The sequence below is a fragment of the Arachis hypogaea genome, chromosome 11, assembly GCF_003086295.3.
Source record: "Arachis hypogaea cultivar Tifrunner chromosome 11, arahy.Tifrunner.gnm2.J5K5, whole genome shotgun sequence".
NCBI classification, from domain to species: domain Eukaryota; kingdom Viridiplantae; phylum Streptophyta; class Magnoliopsida; order Fabales; family Fabaceae; genus Arachis; species Arachis hypogaea.
The window spans coordinates 115,435,515-115,460,564 of record NC_092046.1 but is presented as its reverse complement, the minus strand read 5'-3'; the positions used below and the strand labels follow the sequence as shown (position 1 = coordinate 115,460,564).

Below are 25,050 nucleotides of genomic sequence, written 5' to 3'. Positions count from 1 at the left end.
TCATTGAGGGTGATGGGGTGCTCTTGATGCTCCATCCTCAATTGCTCCATATTAATGCTTAGTTCTCCAAGAGAAGTTTGCCATTGATCCCAAATCTTTGAGAAGGAAAATACATCCCTTGAGGCATCTCAGGGATCTCATGCTGAGGCGGCTGCACAGGCTCTTGTGCATGCTCTCTAGTTTGCTCAATCCTCTTCTTAGTGATGGGCTTATCCTCCCCAATGGAGATATCTCCCTCTATGACAATTCCAGCTGAATTGCATATATGACAGATGAGGTTTGGGAATGCCAACCTTGCATTGGTGGAAGGCTTCTCAGCTATCTTGTACAATTCTTGAGGAATCATCTCATGTACTTCCACCTAGGACCACGGTGCTCCAATTCTTTGGATTTGGGTTCACACTAGTATCATAATTTTTAGTAACCCATGCATTAGCATAAAACTCTTGTACCATTAAAATCCTAACATCTTGAATGGGATTGGTTAGGACTTCCCAACCTCTTCTCCAGATCTCTCTTCGAATTTCCGGATACTCTTTCTTCTTGAGCTTGAAAGGGACCTCAGGGATCACTTTTTTCTTTGCCACTACTTCATAAAAGTGGTCTTGATGAGCTTTGGTGATGAATCTCTCCACCTCCCAAGATTCAGAGGTGGCAGCTACTACCTTTCCTTTCCTCTTTCTAGAGGGTTATCCAACCTTGGGTGCCATAAGTGGTAATGGAAAGAAAAAAGCAACGCTTTTCCCACACCAAACTTAAAAGCTTTGCTTGTTCTCGAGCAAAATAAAGAAAAAAGAAGAATGAAATAGAAGAAGAAGAAAATAGAAGGAGATAGAGGGAGAGAGATGGCTTTTGGCCATGTGGGGTTTATGAGTATATGAGAGGTGTGTGTATGAAAGGTTATGAAGAGGGGTATTTATAGGATAGGAGTAGGTTAGATTCGGTCATAGGTGGGGTTTTGGGTGGGAAATTTGATTTTAAATTGGGTGGGGGTTGGTCGGAGTTATGATGGTCTTGGGGAAGTGATATAGATGTGATTGGGCTAGGGTTTATAGGGAAGTGTGTATAGGAAAGTGTAAAAGTAAGAAGGAATAAGTGGGGTAGGTAAAGATGCTGTGGGACCTATTGGTCCTGAGAGGCTAAGGAATTCAGATTCCTTACCCTTTGCACTGGCATTTTGAACACCCAGGGGCTGCTCCCTGGCTGGTGTTCAATGCCAGCAATGCTACCCATTTGGGGCATTGAACGCCCAGTCAGAGCTCCCTGACTGGCATTCAACTTTAACAATACTCCATCCAGAGTGTTCTGTTTTCACTTGCTGAATAATTCTGTCTCTGTTCTGACTGCTTCACATGATTATGATCCTAAGAAATTAACTGAAAGAAAAACAAAATAAAAGAAAATAAAAATAATTAATTAAGGTTGGGTTGCCTCCTAATAAGTGCTTCTTTAACGTCATTAGCTTGACGGTTAGCTCCTTATGGAGGTGAGTATGGGCTCAAAGTTTCACCCCTTACAGTGAACTTTCTTCGTGTCCTCTCATGAATGAGCTCCACATGCTCTAAAGACAGGATACGACTCATTGTATGTGGTATGACTGGTTTCTTGGTGAAGACAACTCTCATGCCAGGTGAGAGGCCTTTAGTTGGGACTTTCTTGCCCATCCAACCTTTAGGTACTTTCTTCTTGGTACCTGGTGCACGAAATTGTGATCCCTGGTAATGGCTCCAAAAACTTGGTGCTCTAATCTTGATTCATAATTTGTCACAACTTCGATACAACTAACCAGCAAGTGCACTGGGTCGTCCAAGTAATAAACCTTACGTGAGTAAGGGTCGATCCCACGGAGATTGTCGGCTTGAAGCAAGCTATGGTCATCTTGTAAATCTCAGTCAGGCGGATATCAAATGGTTATGGAGTTTTTGAATAATAATAATAAATAAATAGAAAATAAAGATAGAAATACTTATGTAATTCATTGGTGAGAATTCCAGATAAGCGTATAGAGATGCTTTCATCCCTCTGAACCTCTGCTTTCCTGCTGTCTTCATCCAATCAATCCTACTCCTTTCCATGGCAAGCTGTATGTTAGGCATCACCGTTGTCAATGGCTACATCCTGTCCTCTCAGTGAAAATGGTCCAATGCGCTGTCACTGCATGGCTAATCATCTGTCGGTTCTCGATTATACTGGAATAGGATCCATTGATCCTTTTGCGTCTGTCACTACGCCCAGCACTCGCGAGTTTGAAGCTCGTCACAACCATCCCTTCCCAGATCCTACTCGGAATACCACAGACAAGGTTTAGACCTTCCGGATCTCGGGAATGGCCATCCATGGGTTCTAACTTATACCACGAAGATTCTGATTAAGGAATCCAAGAGATACTCATTCAATCTAAGGTAGAACGGAAGTGGTTGTCAGGCACGTGTTCATAGGGAATGATGATGACTGTCACGATCATCACATTCATGTTGAAGTGCGAATGGATATCTTAGAAGCGGAATAAGTTGAATTGAATAGAAAAATAGTAGTACTTTGTATTAATTCATGAGGAACAGCAGAGCTCTACACCTTAATCTATGGTGTGTAGAAACTCTACCGTTGAAAATACATAAGTGATGAAGGTTCAGGCATGGCTGAATGGCCAGCCCCCAAACATGATCAATATGATCCAAAGTTAAACTAAAAATCATAAGATGTCTAATACAATAGTAAAAAGTCCTATTTATACTAAACTAGGTACTAGGGTTTACAGAAGTAAGTAATTGATGCATAAATCCACTTCCAGGGCCCACTTGGTGTGTGCTTGGACTGAGCTTGAAGTTTACACATGCATAGGCTTCTTTTGGAGTTCAATGCCAAGTTGTAACGTGTTTTTGGCGTTCAACTCTGGTTCGTGACGTGTTTCTGGCGTTTAACTCCAGACTGCAGCGTAGAACTGGCGTTCAATGCCCTTTTGCGTCGTCTAAACTCGGCCAAAGTATGGACTATTATATATTTCTGGAAAGCCCTGGATGTCTACTTTCCAACGCAATTGGAAGCGCGCCATTTTGAGTTCTGTAGCCCCAGAAAATCCACTTTGAGTGCAGGGAGGTCAGAATCCAACAGCATCAGCAGTCCTTCTTCAACCTCTGAATCTGATTTTTGCTCAAGTCCCTCAATTTCAGCCAGAAAATACCTGAAATCACAGAAAAACACACAAACTTATAGTAAAGTCTAGAAATGTGAATTTAACATAAAAACTAATAAAAACATCCCTAAAAGTAACTAGACCCTACTAAAAACATACTAAAACAATGCCAAAAAGCGTATAAATTATCCGCTCATCACAACACCAAGCTTAAATTGTTGCTTGCCCCCAAGCAACTGAAAATCAAATAGGATAAAAAGAAGAGAATATACTATAAATTCCAAACTATCAATGAAATATAGCTCCAATCAGATGAGCGGGACTTGTAGCTTTTTGCCTCTTGAATAGTTTTGGCATCTCACTTTATCCATTGAGGTTCAGAATGATTGGCATCTATAGGAACTCAGAGTTCAGATAGTGTTATAGATTCTCCTAGTTCAGTATGTTGATTCTTGAACACAGCTACTTTATGAGTCTTGGCCGTGGCCCTAAGCACTTTGTTTTCCAGTATTACCACCGGATACATAAATGCCACAGACACATAATTGGGTGAACCTTTTCAGATTGTGACTCAGCTTTGCTAAAGTCCCCAATTAGAGGTGTCCAGGGTTCTTAAGCACACTCTTCTTTTGCTTCGGACCTTGACTTTAACCGCTCAGTCTCAAGTTTTCACTTGACACCTTCACGCCACAAGCATATGGTTAGGGACAGCTTGGTTTAGCCGCTTAGGCCAGGATTTTATTCCTTTAGGCCCTCCTATTAACTGATGCTCAAAGCCTTGGGATCCTTTTTATTTACCCTTTCCTTTTGGTTTTAAGGGTTATTGGCTTTTTGCTCTTGCCTTTTGGTTTTAAAAGCTTTTGGCTTTTTCTGCTTGCTTTTTCTTTATATATTTTTTTCACCATTTTTTTCTTCTTTTCTCTCTTTTTTTTTTCTGCAAGATTTTGTATTCACTGCTTTTTCTTGCTTCAAGAATCATTTTTATGATTTTTCAGATTATCAAATAACATGTCTCCTTCTCATCATTCTTTCAAGAGCCAACATATTTAACATTCATAAACAACAACTTCAAAAGACATATGCACTGTTCAAGCATTCATTCAGAAAACAAAAAGTATTGTCACCACATCAATATAATTAAACTAAGTTCAAGGATAAATTCGAAACTCATGTACTTCTTGTTCTTTTGAATTACAAGCATTTTTCATTTAAGAGAGGTGATGGATTCATATTCACTACTTTAAGGCATAGACACTTAGACACTAATGATTATGTAACAAAGACACAAACATAGATAAACATTTAACATAAGAAAACGAAAAACAGAAAATTTAAGAACAAGGAATGAGTCCACCTTGGTGATGGTGGCGTTTTCTTCTTGAGGAACCAATGATGTCCTTGAGCTCTTCTATGTCTCTTCCTTGTATTTGTTGCTCCTCCCTCATAGCTCTTTGATCTTCTCTAATTTCATGGAAGATGATGGAGTGCTCTTGATGTTCCACCCTTAGTTGTCCCCAATAATTGTGTGGAGGAAAATGTATCCCCTGAGGTATCTCAGGGATCTCTTGATTTGCAGTCAAATGTTCTACCACTGAGCTATAGACCCTTGAGATGAATCTCTCCATCTCCTATGACTCAGAGGTGGAAGCTTTTGTCTTCCCTTTCCTCTTTCTAGAGGTTTCTCTGGCCTTAGGTGCCATCAATGGTTATGGAAAAATAAAAAAGCTATGCTTTTATCACACCAAACTTAGAATGTTGCTCGCCCTCGAGCAAAAGAAGAAAGAATAGTAGAAGAAGAAGAAGATATGGAGGAGATGGAGGGATGTGTGTATTCGGCTATATGGGTGGGCTTGGGTGGGAAAGAGATTTTGAATTTTGAAGGTAGGTGGGGTGTATGGATGTGAGTGATGAATGGAAAACAGAAGGGATGACTGTGAATGGAGAGAGAGAGAGGGTGATATAGGATTATGAGGAGGGAAGGTGAGTGGAGGTATGTGGGGGTCCTGTGGGATCCACAGATCCTGAGGTGTCAGGATTTACATCCCTGCACCATTGAGACATGTAAAATGCCTTTGCATACAATTCTGGCGTTTAAACGCCGAATTGATGCTTGTTCTGGGCGTTCAGCGCCCAGATGCAGCATGTTTCTAGTGTTGAACGCCAGTTCTATGCTTGTTTCTGGCGTTCAGCGCCAGCTTTTCTCAATGTGCATTCCTGGCGTCTGAACGCCAGGATGCTGCTTGTTTCTGGCGTTCAACGCCAGATCCATGCTCTGTTCTGGCGTTGAACGCCAGCCAGATGCTCGTTACTGGCGTTTAAACGCCAATAAGCCCTTCCTCCAGGGTGTGATTTTTCTTCTGCAGTTTTTTATTCTGTTTTTGATTTTTCTATTTATTTTGTGACTCCACATGATCATGAACCTAATAAAACATGAAAGAACAATAAAAATAAAAATAGAATTAGATAAATAAAAATTGGGTTGCCTCCCAACAAGCGCTTCTTTAATGTCAATAGCTTGACAGTGGGCTCTCTTGGAGCCACACAGGTGATCAGGTCAATTTTATAGACTCCCAACACCAAACTTAGAGTTTGGATATGGGAGTTCAACACCAAACTTAGAGTTTGGCTGAGGCCTCCCAACACCAAACTTAGAGTTTGACTGTGGGGGCTTTAGTTGACTCTGTACTGAGAGAAGCTTTTCATGCTTTCTCTCCATTGTTACAGAAAGAGATCCTTGAGTTTTAAACACAGGGTTGTCCTCATTTAGTTGAAGGACCAACTCTCCTCTGTCTACATCAATCACAGCTCTTGCTGTGGCTAGGAAGGGTCTTCCAAGGATGATGGATTCATCCTCATCCTTCCCAATGTCTAGGATTATGAAATCAGCAGGGATGTAAAGGCCTTCAACCTTTACTAACACGTCCTCTACTAGTCCATAAGCCATTTTCATAGATTTGTCTGCCATCTCTAATGAGAAATTGGCAGCCTGTACCTCAAAGATTCCAAGTGTCTCCATTACAGAGAGTGGCATAAGGTTTATTCCTGACCCAAGGTCACATAGAGCCTTCTCAAAGGTCATGGTGCCTATGGTACAAGGTATTAAGAACTTTTCAGGATCCTGTTTCTTCTGAGGCAATCTCAGTTGGTCCAGATCACTCAGTTCATTGGTGAGCAAGGGAGGTTCATCTTCCCAAGTCTCATTACCAAATAATTTGGCATTCAGCTTTATGATGGCACCAAGGTACTTGGCAACTTGCTCTTCAATAACATCTTCATTCTCTTCAGAAGAAGAATACTCATCAGAGCTCATGAATGGCATAAGGAGGTTCAATGGAATCTCTATGGTCTCCAAATGAGCCTCAGATTTCTTTGGTTCCTCAAAGGGAAACTCCTTATTGATCACTGGACGTCCCATGAGGTCTTCCTCCTTGGGATTCACGTCCTCCTCTTCCTCCTTGGGTTCGGCTATAATGGTTATATCAATGGCCTTGCATTCTCCTTTTGGATTTTCTTCTGTATTGCTTGGGAGAGCACTAGGAGGGGTTTTAGTGATCTTTTTACTCAGCTGGCCCACTTGTGCCTCCAAATTTCTAATGGAGGACCTTGTTTCATTCATGAAACTCAGAGTGGCCTTAGATAGATCAGATACTAAGTTTTCTAAATTAGAGGTATTTTGTTCAGAGTTCTCTATCTGTTGCTGAGTGGATGATGGAAAAGGCTTTCTATTGCTAAACCTATTTCTTCCACCATTATTAAAGCCTTGTTGAGGCTTTTGTTGATCCTTCCATGAGAAATTTGGGTGATTTCTCCATGAGGGGTTATAGGTGTTCCCATAAGGTTCACCCATATAATTTACCTCTGCTATTGCAGGATTCTCAGGATCATAAGCTTCTTCTTCAGAAGATGCCTCTTGAGTACTGTTGGATGCAGCTTGCATTCCATTCAGACTCTGAAAAATCATATTAACTTGCTGAGTTAATATTTTATTCTGAGCCAATATGGCATTCAGAGTATCAATTTCAAGAACTCCCTTCTTCTGAGGCGTCCCATTACTCACAGGATTCCTCTCAGAAGTGTACATAAACTGGTTGTTAGCAACCATGTCAATGAGTTCTTGATCTTCTACAGGCGTTTTCTTTAGATGAATGGATCCACCTGCAGAAGTATCTAATGACATCTTAGCTAATTCAGACAGACCATCATAGAATATATCCAGGATGGTCCATTCTGAAAGCATGTCAGAAGGACACTTTTTGGTCAGTTCCTTGTATCTCTCCCAAGCTTCATAGAGGGATTCACCTTCTTTCTGTCTGAAGATTTGAACATCCACTCTAAGCTTACTCAACTTTTGAGGAGGAAAGAACTTGGCTAAGAAAGCCTTGACCAGCTTATCCCAAGAGTTCAGGCTATCCTTAGGTTGAGAGTCCAACCATATTCTAGCTCTGTCTCTCACAGCAAAAGGGAAAAGCATGAGCCTATAGACTTCAGGATCTACTCCATTAGTCTTAACAGTATCACATATCTGCAAGAATTCAGTTAAGAACTGAAAAGGATCTTCAGATGGAAGTCCATAAAACTTGCAGTTTTGTTGCATCAGAGAAACTAATTGAGGTTTAAGCTCAAAGTTGTTTGCTCCAATGGCAGGGATGGAGATGCTTTTTCCATGTAAATTGGAATTAGGTGCAGTGAAGTCACCAAGAATCCTCGTTGCATTATTATTATTTTCAGCTGCCATCTCCTCTTCCTGTTCGAAAATTCCTGTAAGGTTGTCTCTGGATTGTATTTTAGCTTCTCTTAGTTTCCTCTTCAGAGTCCTTTCAGGTTCAGGGTCTGCTTCAACAAGAATGTTCTTGTCCTTGCTCCTGCTCATATGAAAGATAAGGGCACAGAAAAATAATAATAGGGATCCTTTTTACCACAGTATAGAGGTTCCCTTGTTGTGAGTAGAAGAAAAGAAGAATAAGAATATAGAAGAGAAGAATTCGAACTCAGAGGAAAATAAGGGGTTCGAATTTTGGGTAAAGAGAAGTGTTAGTAGATGAATACATAAATAGAAGGAGATGAGGGAGAAGGAATTTCGAAAATTAAAAATTAAAATTTAAAGTTAGATTTCGAAAATAGTTTTTTGAAAAAGGTTAGTAATTTTCGAAAATTAGGAATGAAATAAAATTAAAATTAAAAATTGAAAACAATTAATTAATTAAAAAGAATTTTTGAAAAGGAGGGAGGTATTTTCGAAAATTAGAGAGGGGAAGTTAGTTAGGTAGTTTTGAAAGAGATAAGAAACAAACAAAAAGTTAATTAGTTAGTTGAAACAAATTTTGAAAATCAAATTTTTAAAAGATAAGAAAATAAGGAGTTAGAAAAGATATTTGAAAAAGATAAGATAAAAAGATACTTTTGAGAAGATATGATTGAAATTAGTTTTGAAAAAGATTTGATTTTTAAAATCACAATTAATGACTTGATTCACAAGAAATCACAAGATATGATTCTAGAACTTAAAGTTTGAATCTTTCTTAACAAGTAAGTAACAAACTTGAAATTTTTGAATCAAAACATTAATTGTTGATGATATTTTCGAAAATTATGAAATGAAATTAAGAAAAATATTTTTGAAAAATATTTTTAAAATTTTCGAAAATGAATAAGAAAGAAAAAAATGAAAAAGATTTGATTTTTGAAAAAGATTTTGAAAAAGATAAGATTTTTAAATTGAAAATTTGATTTGACTCATAAGAAACAACTAAATTTTAAAAAGTTTTGAAAAAGTCAATCCAAATTTTTGAAATTTTAAGAGAGAAAAAGGGAAAGATATTTTTCTGATTTTTTGAATTTTTAATGATGAAAGAGAAAAACATGAAAAAGACTCAATGCATGAGAATTTTAGATCAAAACATGTGATGCATGCAAGAACACTATGAATGTCAAGATGAACACCAAGAATACTTTGAAGATTATGATGAACATCAAGAAAATATTTTTAAAAAAATTTTGGTGCAAAAAAAACATGCAAGACACCAAACTTAAAGATTTTTTATTTTTAGACACTAAGAATTCAAGACTGCATATGAAAAACAAGAAAAGACACAAAATGAGAAAAAAATCAAGATCAAACAAGAAGACTTACCAAGAACAACTTGAAGATCATGAACACTATGAATGCATGAATTTTCGAAAAATGCATAAATTTTTAGAAAAAATACAATTGACACCAAACTTAAAAATTGACTCAAGACTTAAACAAGAAACACAAAATATATTTTTTTATTTTATTAATTTTTTTGGATTTTTGTATATTTTTTCGAAAAATATATGGGAAAAAGAAAATAAGAAATTCAAAAATTTTTAATAAGAATTCCAGGAATCTTTCAATGTTAGCCTAAAGCTCCAATCCAAGGGTTAGACATGGCTCACTAGCCAGCCAAGCTTTAGAAGATACAAATCAGGCATATAACAGCTGATACTTCATCCAACTTCATATACATGCCTTTTATGTTGACAAGTGGAAGCCTTAATCCAAAAGAATTTGGATATGGCTTTACAGCCAGCCAGGCTTCAACATGCTTCATGAAACACTAGAATTCATTCTTAAAAATTTAGAATAATTTTCGAAAACAGATGAGAAATTTTTGAAAGATTTGTGAAAATTTTTTTTTTAAAATAAAACAAAAAGAGAATCACCTAATCTGAGCAACAAGATGAACCGTCAGTTGTCCAAACTCGAACAATCCCCGGCAACGGCGCCAAAACTTGGTGTTGTTGCCGGACCAACTTGGCACTGATGTCACCGGACCAAAGCTTGCCAGAAAATCGAACAATCCCCGGCAACGGCGCCAAAAACTTGGTGCACGAAATTGTGATCCCTGGTAATGGATCCAAAAACATGGTGCTCTAATCTTGATTCATAATTTGTCACAACTTCGATACAACTAACCAGCAAGTGCACTGGGTCGTTCGAGTAATAAACCTTACGTGAGTAAGAGTCGATCCCACGGAGATTGTCGGCTTGAAGCAAGCTATGGTCATCTTGTAAATCTCAGTCAGGCGGATATCAAATGGTTATGGAGTTTTCGAATAATAATAATAAATAAATAAAAAATAAAGATAGAAATACTTATGTAATTCATTGGTGAGAATTCCAGATAAGCGTATAGAGATGCTTTCGTCCCTCTGAACCTCTGCTTTCCTGCTGTCTTCATCCAATCAATCCTACTCCTTTCCATGGCAAGCTGTATGTTAGGCATCACCGTTGTCAATGGCTACATCCTGTCCTCTCAGTGAAAATGGTCCAATGCGCTGTCACTGCATGGCTAATCATCTGTTGGTTCTCGATCATACTGGAATAGGATCCATTGATCCTTTTGCGTCTGTCACTACGCCCAGCACTCGCGAGTTTGAAGCTCGTCACAACCATCCCTTCCCAGATCCTACTCGGAATACCACAGACAAGGTTTAGACCTTCCGGATCTCGAGAATGGCCATCCATGGGTTCTAACTTATACCACGAAGATTCTGATTAAGGAATCCAAGAGATACTTATTCAATCTAAGGTAGAATGGAAGTGGTTGTCAGGCACGTGTTCATAGGGAATGATGATGACTGTCACGATCATCACATTCATGTTGAAGTGCGAATGGATATCTTAGAAGCGGAATAAGTTGAATTGAATAGAAAAACAGTAGTACTTTGTATTAATTCATGAGGAACAACAGAGCTCCACACCTTAATCTATGGTGTGTAGAAACTCTACCGTTGAAAATACATAAGTGATGAAGGTTCAGGCATGGCCGAATGGCCAGCCCCCAAACGTGATCAATATGATCCAAAGTTAAACTAAAAATCATAAGATGTCTAATACAATAGTAAAAAGTCCTATTTATACTAAACTAGGTACTAGGGTTTACAGAAGTAAGTAATTGATGCATAAATCCACTTCCGGGGCCCACTTGGTGTGTGCTTGGACTGAGCTTGAAGTTTACACATGCAGAGGCTTCTTTTGGAGTTGAATGCCAAGTTGTAACGTGTTTTTGGCGTTCAACTCTGGTTCGTGACGTGTTTCTGGCGTTTAACTCCAGACTGCAACATAGAACTGGCGTTCAACGCCCTTTTGCGTCGTCTAAACTCGGCCAAAGTATGGACTATTATATATTTTTGGAAAGCCCTGGATGTCTACTTTCCAACGCATTTGGAATCGCGCCATTTTGAGTTCTGTAGCTCCAGAAAATCGACTTTGAGTGCAGGGAGGTCAGAATCCAACAGCATCAGCAGTCCTTCTTCAACCTCTGAATCTGATTTTTGCTCAAGTCCCTCAATTTCAACCAGAAAATACCTGAAATCACAGAAAAACACACAAACTTATAGTAAAGTCTAGAAATGTGAATTTAACATAAAAACTAATAAAAACATCCCTAAAAGTAACTAGACCCTACTAAAAACATACTAAAAACAATGCCAAAAAGCGTATAAATTATCCGCTCATCAGTACCTTTATACTTTCTTTCAAATATAGGACATGATGCATGGTGCACGAATCCCCACACTTTCATACAGCTGTACCAGCAAGTGCACTGGGTCGTCCAAGTAATACCTGAGCGGGTCAGGGTCGATCCCATGAGGATTGTGGCTTGAAGCAAGCTATGGTTATCTTGCAGATCTTAGTCAGGCGAAATCAGAAGGTTGTTGGATTGAGACTTAATTGCATTAAAGGAATATTGTATAAAATACTTTGTTTATATTTGAATGGAATCAGTAATAGGAATATGGTTAAGGATTAGAGTTGCTTTGCCTTTCTGAATTAACTCTAGTATTACTGTCTCCTTTGCTTGTGAATGATTTCGTCTATGGTAGGTTGTATGTGATCAACGTCGTATGCCCGCGGTCATTAATCTCCTCTGCTTCAGATCAAACACCGTATGGCCGCTAATAAAGAGAATTATTGCCGGTTTAGAATGAATTGAAACAATTCGTTAGTAGCATAGTCCAAACCAACGATGAATTCTCTTAATCAAATGTCAAATTCAAATTCAAAATAACCGAGAGTAATGAAACCTCGTGTCGTCCTCCCTAGGATGCAATTGGAAGTGTTTCTCTTTCGGTTGTGGAGGCCCAAAGGGGTTTTTGAATCAAGGAACTAAAGATTAAAGGAACTAAGCAATAAAAGAACTAAGAAATTATCAAAATTGGAAATTAATGCAAGCAAAGGTAATTGGGATCAAAACTAGTGAAAATGCTATAAATACAATAAAAGAGCCTTGACTTGGAAATAAGAGAAACCAAGGAATCCTATCATTGCCATAACCACAACTATGGTAATTATCATGAGTCAATCTCACCTAGTCAACCCCAACCATCGAGGAGTAAGTCAAGCAAGCATAATTGACCTTAATCCATAAGTCCTAGCTAACTTACCAAACTAGTTGATAAAAAGCTAGCGTCAATGGAAACAAGAGTCAACTAACTACCCAAGAATTACTACTAAATATCGGACATTATGACTCTAGTATCCTAGGAACTCAAACCATAAGCCAAGGTGGGAAAATCTACTCAAAATCTAGAGTTGGCATTTTCACAAACACCTTGTTTGCATAAAAGTAAAACATGGAAAATTGCCAAGTAAAATAGAAAACTATAACCAACTATCAACAAAATCAAATATAGACAAGCAATCAGGCATAAAGAAAGCATAAGATATAAAATTCATTAATCAAAACTTAAAGAAACTCAAAATTGCAATTATAAACAAAGTAACTTGAACCAAAGGAGATGAAAATGAAGACAATGTAATCAAAGAAGAAATTGAGAGTACTTAAAATTAAAGAAGCAAAATCTAAAAATCAAAGCTTGCTATAAAATGCTACAATGGAAATTGAGAATGAAACCCTAAGAGAGCAATGCTATACTACTCCTACTCCTACTCCTAATTACTCTCTAAAACTATCTAAGTGAGCTCTTTTGAAATGTGTTGAATTCTCCTTAATATAGCACTCCAATTCAGCATTTCATCTTTCCAAAATGGGCAAAGAGGCCTCAAAAAATGCGATGCACGTGTTTCATTAATGAAATCACGTGTTGGGTCCTATGCGGACACACAGATGTGTGCGTCCGCACACTTTGCTGTTTTGGCTCCTATGCATACGCACAGGTACTTGTGTGCACGCACACATGAAAATTTCCTCTTGTGAGTACGCACACTTGGCTGATTTGGTCTTGTGCATACGCACGCTTGCTTGTGCGCAGGCACACCTTGCTATGTGTGCTTTTCCTTGTTTTCTTCATGTTTTCTCCTTTGTACATGCTTTCTTCTATTTTTGGCTATCCATTCTTGCCTCTAAGGCCTGAAAATACTCAGCAAACATGTCATGGCATCAAATAGAATAAAAATGGAATTGAATTGCTTATTTCAAGCACAAAATTGCATATTTTCACATTTAGGATCAACTTGGGGACAAAACACAAAAGTATGCTCTTTTGGTGCCTAAGTGTGAGTTCATGTGCTAGAATCTATCCAATTTGAGTCAAAATATACCAACAAATATGGACTCATCAATTCCTCCACACTTAAACAATAGCATGTCCTCATGCTAAACCAACAAGGAAAACAATCAAGAGGGGTTCAACTTATTAAATGCAACTATCTATATGCATGTAAGTATACTATTTACTATCTATATATCTATCTATAGTATCTATATGAAATTGGTGAAAACAAACGAATAAATTCCCAAGCAAGTATGGACAAATAGGGCTAAGCAAAGAAGTAGCTCAATGCAATCAAAATCTAAAGAATTGATTTAACTCATTAAAATGAAGCAACTTGTAAGAATGCATGATAAGAAGGGTGGAAACACAGAATTGAGTGATCGAACCCTCACTTGGTGTGTATACACTCTAGTCACTCGGTGTTTAGGGTCAATTCACTCAAGTCTCCTCCTAATCATGCTTTCAAGGATTTGTTTTTCATCTAACAATCAACAAATATGTGATGCATGAATGCAATTATCATGAGGACTTATTAGGATTGTAATGGGGTTAGGGTCAAGGTGGGATAGATATGGCTAAGTGGACTAAATTGAATTGAATCCTTGATTAGATTAAATATCCCACTCAACCTATATCAATCAAATCACAAAAATTGCATTCTAGTCACCCATTACTTCTTTTCACACACATTCATGCCTTAGTTTCTATTCAAAACACATATGCATTTCTTATTCCACTTTTTTTCTCTTTTCTTTGGGGTAACTTTTGTCCTATCTTATTTTTTCTCATTTTATTCGTCATTTTTTTTCTATTTCTTTTTCTTTTTATACGACAAATGCATATGGTTAAAGCAATTTGATACATGAATGAGCACCCATTTTCCCAAATTTTCAATAATTACCCAAAACAAAAATGTTTCTCTACCAATGCTTTCCAAAATTTTTTTGTTGGTTTTCACCAAAATTATTTCATATATGTATGTATGATGTGATGGATGCAAATTTTCAAAATTTTCCTAGTTCTCTTCCTAATTTTCAACAGGAAAAAAGTAACATGAACAAATAGGACAAAATTGAACTAGGCATATGCTATTCACATCATCCATTCACAACTTCTATTTATACTATACACCAAGCAATATAAAGATGCAATATGTATATATATACACCAAAATGAAAGTGCAACACTAAAGATAACTAGAAGCAACTAATATATATACCAAAAGTACTAAACAATAGTGCATAAGTCAAAGTACCACAAATATCCGCAAAAAGACATAATACAGCTTAAAGTAAACTAAATGACAAGTGTTAAGGAGAGAATGTTTACACCCAAAAATCATAGATCCTCCCCCACACTTAAATCATGTACTGTCCTCAGTGCCAAAAGAATCAATCAGGGGGGAAATCAACCATGAGAAGCTCCACCGTCAGATGGTGGTGGGTGGTGGTGACGCTGATAAATAATAATGGCACGAGATGCCTCTGTGGTGGTCTCAACTGCCGGCTCCTCAACTGCCGGGTCAGTTGGCTCTGCTGCTATCTATGCTGTCAGCTCGGCTCCAGCTGCCGGCTCCTCAACTCTCTGAACTACGACCTCCTCAATCATGGGCTCTTCCGGTCTCCGCTCAGGTATCTTGACTGCATGGCCAGCTTCAGCTGTTGGCTCCTCAGATGCAGGTTCCTCAGCCTCAGGCTCTGGTGCATCTAAAGGAGGTGGATCAGGGTCTCTACCCTCGAACTTCGGCACTATCCACTTGAAGCAGCGAGCGTTGCGGCGCTCGTATCGGTGGACAGCCTGAAGGATCTCCCGGCACAACTCATATGGTGTTTGGGGTCGGGGTGTGGGTGCGGGAGATGTAGGAGGTGCTGAAGGCTCTGCTGCTGATGATGGCCCAGTCATCTTTCTCTTCTTCTGAGGCAGCCCGTCATAGTCGTCGTATGGCAGAAATGGCTGTTTACTGATGTAGACAGACGTCTAGTCTGTTGGACGTCTTTCCACTCCAGATAAAGAGGCGAATCTGGTGATCAACGATGGGAAGGAAATGTTGTATTTCTGTTGTTGGTTCACCTTCCACATTGACTCTCTGATAAGGGAAAGAACAGAGATCCTCTTCCCCTCCAGAATAGCCCACAGCAAAACTACCACATGGACTCTGATGTGCGTGGCATGCGTGCTTGGTAGAATGTAGTCAGCAATGATCTGCTGCCAGATCCTTTCCTCAGGGTTTAGGTCCATGCACGCAATGCTCAATGGAACCACATTGTCTCCCTTATTGTACTCCCATCCGGCCTCAGGTAGGCCAATCTTTTCCAGGACCATATCCAATGACAGCTTGCCGGTTGTCACGTCCTTCATTATTTGAGTATAAGCGTCACGAGCCGGAGGAATATGCGGAATATCCAAGAGGGCCTCTAAAGCAGTATCAGAGGTGTCCAGTGTGACACCTCTTAGAAAATTAGTTGGGGCATCCCTCTTTAGGAAATTTGAGTAGAATTCTTTGACTTGGTGGTCATTGACTTTCATCGGATAGAATTCTACGAATTTCCAATGGTAACTTATTCTGTTAAGGATCTGATCCGCATATTTCTCAGGCAGGTTTAGCTTTCTCTCATAGTGAAAGGCTCATTTTTCCAGTTTTTTATATTGTTCTTGGGCTTCAGCATTAATGAATGTGTCCGGTTGGTTACTTGGAGGCACAGGAGGAGGACAAGCTAAAGGATTAGCTTTCTCCTTCCCTTTGCGGGCCATCTAGAAAAAGACAAAAAACAAAGTACAACTCAGGAGAAACAGATAAAAATCACAGAAAGAAGAGTAAGAGACAATAAGATAAACAAACACTCAATTAAGGGAAAACATGTATAAAACAGTGAAATGCTGAAAAGGAAATGTATTTTCCCAAAATCAAGTAACCTAAGTGACAAATGAAGGAATGAACAACAATTAAAGCATACATATGACTTAGGTGTGCAATGGAAATAAATTTAATTTGAAAGAATTAATTATTGCAATTTTGCATTTGAAGTTGGAAGACTTAGCAAAAATTGGCATAAAAAGCAATAATCAATGCAACAGTGTGAGTATGCACCTATTCATGTTGAGAGGATAAGAAATGATTACATATACATAACTTCCTATCCAAAGCAATACTTGGTTGAAAAACAAAATGCATTGCTCAAAAACATGAAGGAACGAGTTGCTATGTATATAGTCATTAATGTTGAAAACACATGAATAGGCATTTGATCAATTCACTCAAAAAACAACATATGTACTGCTGCAAATGGCACCAAACAAAATTCAAAATGTACAAGTCTAAGATTAATTTGGTGTCTGAGCAAAAAGAAAAGAGCAGTCATTACATAATGCAGCTAATTAGTATGCTCTAGGAAAATATGCACAGCTAAGGTAACACCAACACAATAAACACAGTTATAAATTTGAAGTTCAGATTGGTGTTCAAGCAAATGACACAAGGTGCATAATGAATCAAAGTTCAGGTAGCATCGAAAATGAACAGGGGACTGCGCAAATATGCATTAAGATGCCAAATGAAAACAAAATTTGAAGCCCATGTTGATCAGACAAGATAATCAAATTCAAAAATACTCATTCAGGCGATTCGTCAAGCATGTTATGTGCAAAGTCCAAAAACAGTATGCTTAGTTCAGTCACAGCAGGGTTTATAGTTCAATGTAGCAGTTAACCAATCCAGCAAAAATCAGAAACAATTAATCCAGCATCAACATTCAATCCAAAGAACAGAAGTCATCTAACCTAATGCCACCTAGTTACAAAAATAAAACTTAAAAACAGGTAAAGAAAGAGAATTAAACAGAAATAGTAAAGAGTATATTACAGGGAAGAAAAAGGGAACCTGTAATACAGAAGGAAAAAGAGATGGGAAGGGAGGGATGGTGGCGATGTCGGGGTCGCGGTGGCACAGAAGCTCGCCGCCGCTTGTGGTGTCTCGCTGGACTGAAGGACGCGGCTAGGGCAGTGGCGCGAACAGAAGGTAGCGTAGGAACAGGGAAGAAATAGGAGAATGTAGGAGAAGAGAGAGAAGAAAAAGAATGGAAGAAAGAGAGAAAGGGGGCAACGGTCGTCGCCGGCAGTGAACGGTCAGATGGAGGTGGTGGTTGGTGGTGTTTCGGAGAAGAAGAGAAAGGGGTGGTGGGGTATTTCAAAGAAAAGGAGAAGGAAAGAAGAAAAAAGGTTTGGGAATTGATGAGGCGCGACTCTCTCTCTTTTTGAATTAACGTTTGAAAAGTGACTTGTGTGGACGCACAAGATCGTGTGCGAGCGCACACAAGGAAGAGAGGGGGGTTATGCGCGCGCACAGAGGCGTGCGGGCGCTGTAGACAGAAGGTGAATCGCAGCCTGTGCAGACTGATGCCAGGGCATCTTAGGCTAGTTTCACTAGCCTTTTTCTTTGTTTTTAATAGGTTTTATGCACTTTCTTGAACTATAAGTAAGGAAATTTGGTAGAAATTCATGTATGCCTAGATTCATTCAACCATGATTAATTTGATGTAATTTCATGAGAATTATGCTATAATTACTTGTATGCTAAGAATGACAAGAATTCTCATGACTTTAGCAAGGCTTTGATGCATGTATTAGTTGATGATAGGTGAAAGAAAGTATGGAGGAAGGTTGAAGAAGGAGCCTGTAAAAGATGAAGAAGAAGCAACGCTGGCGGCCAAGTTGGACTACCAACGTTACCTCAAATGTTGGAAGAGAGGCAGAACAATTCTCTGCATAATTGGCTGAGGCTCACATTGGAGGGAGCGTTGGACATACAATGTTACCCCCAACGTTGTGATAAAATGTTCAATTCTGGAGCTGAATGATTTTTGAGAGACGCGTACGCGTGAAAGAGCAAAATTTCTATATCCACGCGTAAGCATGAGTCACGCACACGCGTGGAAGGACAAAATTGACCATCCACGCGTACGCGTGGGTCACGTGTACGCGTCAATAACGAATGTTGGAGGTCCAACGTTGCCTCAAACGCCAGCCTCCAATATCCGCGATAAAGAGCCCATAATTTGGAATTGAAAAACTTGAAACGACGCGCACGCGTCATTACGCGTACGCGTGGATGGGAAAAATAGCACAGCATGTGTACGCGTGGAGTACGCGCACGCGTGGAGTACGTGCACGCGTGAATATGCCAACGTTGGAGGGAACGTTGGAGGTCCAACGCTGAGGCCAACGCTCCCATGCAAGTTTTTAAAACTGGAAAATGAAATCTTTGCATCCACACACACGCGTGAAGCACGCGCACGCGTGGAGCACGCGCACGCGTGGATGAACTTTTTGCCCCTTGTGCGCAAACGCGCAAAGCACGTGTACGCGTGGGTAGCGGAACGTTGGCCCTCCAACGTTGAGTCAAACACCAATGACAGCAAATTCTTCTGGTTTTTAAAAAGGGCGTTTGAGTCAACGTTGGCCATCAAATGTTGACTCCAACTTGAGCTCCAGAACTCTGCAATTCAAACAGATCTCTTCTCAATGGCAAAGGAAACCAATTGGAGCCATTTCAACCCAATTCCATCAAGGCCAAAAGCCCAATTCAGAGATTTAAAATCAATGGAAGAGAGTGTATAAATAGTTTAGAATTTAAGTTAGGAAGGACTTCTTTTTCATTTTTTTGACTTATACTGCTGGTGCGGGATTTATAACCCACAAACTAACCGGCAAGTGTACCGGGTCGTACCAAGTAGTACCTCAAGTGAATGAGGGTCGATCCCACGAGGATTGATGGATGTGACTAAACCCTAATTCCTTAGACCTTTTTAGCCTCCTCTAAAATTCATCAACCGCCAATTCCTTGGTAACTTAATTCCAATTAGAGGGTGAAGTTCAATTCTAGTTTATATACCACAGAAATTCTAATTACCCAAATATAAGAGGATTATATGTCACATATCCCGTTAAGTCCAGATAATTAGAATTTAGGAGAATATGTTTTCAAGCTATTGTTCAAGTAAAGAGCTTTTCCAAGTTATACAAGAACTCAATTAGAACAAGGGTCATACTTCCGTTCCACCCAAATCCAGAAGATAAAGACCGAAAACAATTCTTGAAATATAAATTAGTACATAAATTAAAATAGAAAAATAATAGTATCAATTCATACAATAGACAGAGCTCCTAACCTTAACAATGGAGGTTTAGTTGCTCATGGTTCAGAGAAAAAATAAGGATTCTGAAAAACCATCAATTGTGGAATGAGGTAGAAGAGAAGAGAGCCCGAAGGGTTGATTCTTTTCCCTTTTATATCTAATCCTAATTAATGTAAAATATATTTCCTAAAACTAAAATAATATCTTTTTATATTTTAAAATAAAATACAAATTTAATCAAAGGAGAAGGAAGTGTGATTTTTAGCGTGTCCTTTGAGTCCACGCTGAACTTGGCTTTTTCCAAGTTCAGCGTGGGATGTGGCGTGTGCTTCCCTGGAAGCTTTCAAGTTCCACGCTGAACTTGGCAGGGGCCAAGTTCAACGTGGAGGAGGCAGAGGTTTCTGGAGAAGAAGTGTCCACTATTATATATCATTGGAAAGCCCTAGAAGTTATCTTTCCAACGCCGCTAGAATCACGTCAATTGGACTTTTGTAGCTCGAGTTATTTCTGTTTGAGTGCAAGGAGATCAGGATTGACAGCATCATTCGCTTTCTTCCTTTTCTGCTACAAAACTCCGTCAAATCCATCCGAATGCTACCTGTAATAAATAGAATTGTCCACAACTCAAAGTAGCATCCGTAGTGGCCAAAAAATATTTAAATTTTGATTAAAATTAGCAATTCAAGTGCAAATTCACAAGGAAAAGATAGATAAGATGCTCACGCATCACAACACCAAACTTGAATTGTTGCGTGTCCTCAGGCAACCAAAATAATTACATGATCAAGATGTGAATTTGCATGAGAAGTGAGAGTTTAGTCATGCTCAAGTCTATTCTTAAAATGGGGTTTATTCATTGTAACTCTGAACAGTTTTGGCATCTCACTCTCCTTTGAATCAGAGGAATGTTAGTGTCATTCGGAATTGGAATCCCAATCATATTATGAATTCTCTGATCTTTATACTCCAGTTTAATCCTTGAACACAGCAAAATTTACTTTAATTCTCTTTTCTTTGGTGCTTTGCACCTTGAGCGTAGTCGTGACTTTAAATGTTTTGTCTCAAGCTTTACTTGACACAGAAACACCACAAGCACTTGACTGGGGAACTCTCTTGAAGTTCTGATTTTCTTTCAGCTACTCCCAGATAGTGGTGCTCAAAGCCTTTGGCATACTCTGCTGAATGCAATTGATCTTGACTCTAAATGTTCTGTCTCAAGGATTACTTGACACAAGAACACCACAAGCATATGACTAGGGAAACAACTCTTTGAGTTTTTTTATTATGTCTGACCTCCCTAGTCATTGATGCTCAGAGCCTTGAACCTTGCTTTTATTTTTCTTTTGCTATTTCTTTTACTTCAAGGATTAAGCTTTTGTTAAATTCAGAAAATTCATAGTAGTTCTCTAAATTCCTGTTCCACATACATCAACATCCTTTGATTCAAATTCAAATATGCATTGTTCATGTCATGCATTCAGAATCACAAATAATACCACCATATTTAAGTAAATAAGATTATTCTTTAATATAAACTCAATCTTTTCATGCATCACATCACTTTCTATTTTTCTTTTGATTTCAAGCTCAGTGAGCAATACATGAGACACTCTTTTTCAGCATAAAAAATCAAATAACAAAATAAATGGTAAATTAAACTAGAACCTAGGAATTGAAATAATAACTGATCATGCAATAGCAAAATAAACAGAAAACAGGAACCTAATCATAATAAGAACGGGAGAAAATATAGAATGAAAGGAACTTAACCACCTCAGTTATCCTAGTGGCCATCTCATTCTTCTGGCTGTGCTCCTCCGTGGAGATGATTCACCTCCCTTTGGTGCTATTAAAATAAACAGAAAAGCCAAAAGCGAAGTGACAACATCAAACTTAAAAGTTTGCTTGTCCTCAAGCAAAGAAGAACTGAAAATAGAGAGGAACATAAAAAGACAGATGGAGGAGGAAAAATAAATAGTAGTATATAAAAAAATAGAATATTAAAAGGACAAGAGAGGTGAAAATAATTAAAAGATATATATATTATTTTTTTGTTTTTTTTATTTTTATTTTTATTTGTTTTTTTATTTTATATATATATATATATATGTATAGTTATTTATTTATTTAATATATATATGTATAGAAAAAGGCGGGGCGTGTATATATATATGGGGAAGGAAAACGTATATATATGTAAGGGGGGTTATTACATATATAGAAGGGGTTGGGGGTCAGGTTTAATGGAAGGGTGTTGTGGTGAAGGGTGTTGAAGGGGGTGGGGACCAACGAAGGGAAAAGAAAGGGAGAATCAGGAGGGTTGGGTGTTGATTTGCTTGATTTTTGGTGGAATTTGGGCATGATATGGTATGAAATTGCGTGATTAGAGCAAGTGACGTGATCCACGCTGAACTTGAAATGGAGCAAGTTCAGCGCCGCAACCTTCGCATGCACTCTTCCTCTCCACGCTGAACTTGATGCAGCCCAAGTTTAGCGTGGACTCTTGGCCAATTCTCCGCTTTTTATGTCGTTCACCACGTTGAACTTGGAAAATTCCAAGTTCAGCGTGGGTCTTTGCCTCTTTCATGATAATTGACTTCGTTCTCCATGCTGAACTTGGAATTTTCCAAGTTCAGTGTGGACTTGGCAGAGGCCATCGTTCACATTGCACACATACTCCACGTTGAACTTGGAAAATTCCAAGTTCAGCATGGAGCTGGCAGAATCAATCAGCTCCAAAGCATCCAAAAATTTTTCTAAGTGTCCGGTTCCTGTTTTAAAATTTCTGCATGATCAAAACATAAGTAAAACAATGAAAAAACAGTAAAAACTAAATAAAAATCAAATAGATAATAAAACTAATGCAACAGAAAAATATACTAAGGATACGAAATCATCGGGTTGCCTCCTGACAAGCGCTTTTTTACCGTCACTAGCTTGACGGTCAGCTCCTCTAAGGAGGAGGATCATAGGGGCTCAGCTCTTCACCCTTTACTTTGAACTTCTTTCCTGTGTCTCCATAAATTAGCTCAATATACTCCAGAGAGAGGATTCTATTTACTGTATAAATCCACACTGGATTGCTAGTCAACATGACTTTCATTCATGGGGAGAAATCTTCAGTAAGAATCTTTTTGTTTCTTCATCCCCTAGGTACTTTCTTCTTTTTGGGAACCTCCGCGTTGGTGGATGATGCATTCCCAACACCAAACTTAGGTTTGATGTCAAGAGAAATTTTATTAGTTGTCACCATAGGAGGTTTGAGATGCAAATTCTGTTGTGCATCATCAGGGGATTCTTGAAGGTTTGGATCAATAAGCTCAGTCTGCATGCACCTCTCTTCTTCACCTGCTGAATGTATATCTTTGAAGACATGAAAGACTAGTTGCTCATTATGCACTCTAAGCACTAATTCACCTTCTTCTACATCAATCAGAGCTCTTTCAGTGGATAGGAATGGTCTTCCTAGAATTATAGAGGCATTCTCATCCTCCCTGTGTCAAGAATCATAAAATCTGCTGGGAGGAAGAACTTACCCACTTTGACCAAGATATTCTCCACTAATCTGTATGCAGGCTTTATAGATTTGTCTGCCATCTGTAATGCTATCCTTGTGGGTTGTGCCTCTTGGATTTGCAGCTTCTTCATCACAAACAAGGGCATTAAATTGATGCTTACTCCCAGAACACATAACGCTTTCTCAAAGGTTGTGCTCCCAATGGTGCATGGAATTTGAAAGCTCCCCGGATCCGGCATCTTCCTTGGCAAGCTATTCTGAATGATGGCACTACATTTCTTAGTCAGGACCACTGTCTCGTCTCCCTTTAAGGGCTTCTTCTTTGACAACAACTCTTTCATGAATTTGACATAGAGAGGCATTTGCTCCAAAATCTCAGCAAAAGGAATATTAATTTGCAACTTTCTGAAGACTTCCAAGAACTTTGAAAACTGCTTGTCCTTGGTCTCCTTTGGAAGTCTCTGAGGATATGGAATTTTAGGCTTGTACCCAGGAGCCTTTGGCAATGTAGGATAAGTGTCAAGAGAGTCTAGGAATGGGTTGTCCGCACGCTTTGGAGGGATGTGCTCTGCTTCTTCCTTCTTCTCCTCTAGAGCTTCTTTCTCAACTGGCTCCTCATTAACTTGTGCTTTCGTACTTGCCACTTGTGCACTTATCAAGGTAATAGCCTCACATTCCTCTCTTGGATTTGGAATTGTGTTACTAGGAAGGCTATTAGTGGTCCTTTGATCAATTTCATTAACTTTTGTGGCTAATTGACCCATCTGAATCTCCAAGTTCTTGATTGATGCTCTGGTTTCCTGTCTAAAACTTGCCAATATTGCTTCCAAATCATTGTTCTGCTAGGGCTGAGAAGTTGCTTGCTGAGATGACTGAAACTGGTGGTTATTAAAATTATTCTGTTGAAAAGCACCCTGAGAATTATTATTAAAATTTTGTGGCCTCTGAGGTTGCTCTCTCCACCCAAAATTTGGGTAATTTCTCTACCCCTGATTGTAGGTCTTAGAATAGGGATCATTATTGGGATTTCTAGGAGTACTCCCCACATAATTGACCTGTTCAGAAGAAAATTGAGCATAATCATAATTTTTATTTTGTATAAAATTACCTGTCATGTCATAAGAGGCTTCTTGGGGGGCATTCTGAGTGTTGACAGCTGAACTTTGCATTCCACTCAACCGTTGAGTAACCAGATTTATTTGCTGAGACAAAAGCTTGTTCTGAGCAAGAAGAGCATTAACAGCTTCCACTTCTAACACGCCTCTTTTCTGAGAGGTCTCAAAGTGCAACGGATTTCTGTTGGAGGAATATAAGTATTGGTTGTTAGCAACTAACTCAATAAGCTCAATAGTCTCCTCTGGTATCTTCTTCATGTGCAAAGAACCACCTGTAGAATTATCCAAGCGCATCTTGGACATCTCACATAAGCCCTCATAAAAGATATCCAGCTGAGTCCATCTAGAGAACATATCTGGAGGGCATTGCCTAGTCAGTAGCTTGAATCTCTCCCAAGCTTCATAAAGGGTGTCACCATCTTTCTGTCTGAAAGTCTGAACCTCCACTCTTAACTTAGTCAGCTTTTGAGGTGGGAAAAATTTAGTCAAAAATCCAGTGACAACCTTATCCCAAGTATCCAGACTCTCCTTGAGTTGAGAATCTAACCATAGTTTTACTCTATCCCAAATAGAAAATGGGAATGGCATGAGTTTGTACACCTCAGGATTCACTCCATTGGTCTTCACAATGTCACAAATTTGTAGAAAATCAGAAATAAACTGATTTGGGTC

The 25,050-nt window shown here is 38.8% G+C and overlaps 2 non-coding genes across 2 annotated transcripts; both read left to right on the top strand.

Annotated features, from left to right (window-relative positions):
• The first annotated feature begins 7,364 nt into the window (after positions 1 to 7,364).
• Positions 7,365 to 7,472, top strand: LOC112724833 (small nucleolar RNA R71). Its single transcript, XR_003163977.1, has one exon. It is a non-coding gene; the product is annotated as a small nucleolar RNA R71 (small nucleolar RNA).
• A 17,255-nt stretch (positions 7,473 to 24,727) lies between these two features.
• On the top strand, positions 24,728 to 24,834 carry LOC112724937 (small nucleolar RNA R71). Its single transcript, XR_003164076.1, has one exon. It is a non-coding gene; the product is annotated as a small nucleolar RNA R71 (small nucleolar RNA).
• The last annotated feature ends 216 nt before the right edge of the window (positions 24,835 to 25,050 follow it).